The following is a 1,900-nucleotide window of genomic DNA, read 5'->3' as shown; positions in this document are numbered from 1 at the left end:
CAATTTGAATTTGCATATGAGTAATTGATGGTCTGTTCCGCAGTCTGCATTTGACTAGAGGATGATAAAAATAAAGTTTTTGGTAAAGGAAATGAAGGTAAATTGCTACGATTTGATGAAATTGACCTATACTCATGGAGGTAATAACTGTAAATACCAACAGAGAGGGAAGGAGTCTTCACATCAAGTATCAATGCTATTCCCTCTGTATACAGGGTAGATCGATAGTTAGAAATTGGTTACCTAAAATGAGGGGGCTATAAAGGCACCAACTGACTGGCTTACAAGTTTTCAAGAGGGAGTTTATAAGAGTGTGGGGGGGAAGATAGAGTCCCCACTGAACAGTTTTCATCCTGTCTAGATGGGTCTGGTAAAAAGAGATGGGGATAAAATTCTTATGATTCAGTACTAATTGTTATCATGACTAATTGCGACTGTCACAACTGTAAAGGTAGGAGTTTTGTAACAAAAAGTGGGGAGTAGTTAATTTTACAGTTCAGGAATAGAGGACCCTAGGACCATCAAGGGAGAAGAGCATGAAGAGAAGCAGTGAGCCCAGAGATGGAGGCAGAGATGAAGACATGGAGAAAGGGAGCAGCTGAGGACTCTAGACTCATGGCAAGAGAAGGATGAGTGCTGGTAACCAGGAGGCAGGCTTGCAGAATGTGCCCTTCAGTTTTGTAAATTATTATATATGATTGTTTTTGTGTACACCCCTACCCCCCAAAACAAAGAAATAGAGGGAATAGAAGCAAATACTATTGAATGATGATGCACAGATGAGATTGTGATCATTGCAATGAAATGATGGTATAAAACTGATGTTCTCCCATGTAAACTATCACTCAATTTCCAATAAAAACTTAAAAAAATTAGTACCAAATTAAGCAGCAGGGGAAGACAGGAACAGATAGGAGAAAATCAGAGAGCAATTTGGAGAGCAATACTTACTAAAGTGGGTTGCATATAGTACCTAAAAGACAGCAATTTCACACTGATGGATGATTTTAGAGTTGAGGACAATGTTACATGAAGTGTGAGCTACAGCCTAGGAAAAGTGTGTGAACTGTTTGTTTGCAGTCCACAGTGAGATAAATACAAAAACTGATTATTCTGAGTTTAAGTTTGACATTTCCATTGCATAGAAGCATGTGCCTTTGTCAAAAGCAGATTAGAAATAAGAAACACAGGTCCTTTCCCACAAATAATTTGAGAAGCACTGCCCTAGAGAAATGCGCACATATGAGGCTAAGTCAAAAAGTATTGCTATTTTAAATATACATCAAATATTTTTGCTTTGTTCATTTGTGAAATATAAAATATAAACGGTGAGCTACAGGGAGGAAGCTGGGTAACTGTTGTTGCAGGGAGGGGACAGTAATCATTGAGATGAAGCAAAGGATATAATCTATTGACTGTAAAGATGATGATGTTGTCTATAAACCTTCACCCAATTCACAATAAGAAGTTTTTTGTTTTTTTTTAAAGTACATCTAGGAATCACCAAATAATGAAAAACATGGAAGAACTCAACACATTACAAATAATTAAAGAATCTAGGGAAAACATAGAAAAAGAGCTAATAGAAGGAAAATAATGCCAGAATAAAACAAGGATCTAAAAAAAATAAGATATTGCCATTGAAAGGGATGATAATGGAAATGAAAAACACAGCAATAAGAGAAGTTATCAAGAGATGTCATTAGGCAGAAGAAAGAATCAGCAAATTAGAGGATGAGGTAGTTATAATTACAGATGCTGAAGAGTAACAAGAACAGAGACTCAAGTAGGCTATGCACAGTTTAATAGAACTATGGGACAATTCATAAGGTTTTCAGTGACTTATTCAACCTGTATGCTGATCAAATAATCCGAGAAGCTGGGTTCTATGAAGAAAAAC

Source organism: Chrysochloris asiatica, unplaced genomic scaffold (genome assembly GCF_000296735.1).
Source record: "Chrysochloris asiatica unplaced genomic scaffold, ChrAsi1.0 scaffold00051, whole genome shotgun sequence".
Classification (NCBI taxonomy): domain Eukaryota; kingdom Metazoa; phylum Chordata; class Mammalia; order Afrosoricida; family Chrysochloridae; genus Chrysochloris; species Chrysochloris asiatica.
Note: the sequence above shows the minus strand (reverse complement) of the source record.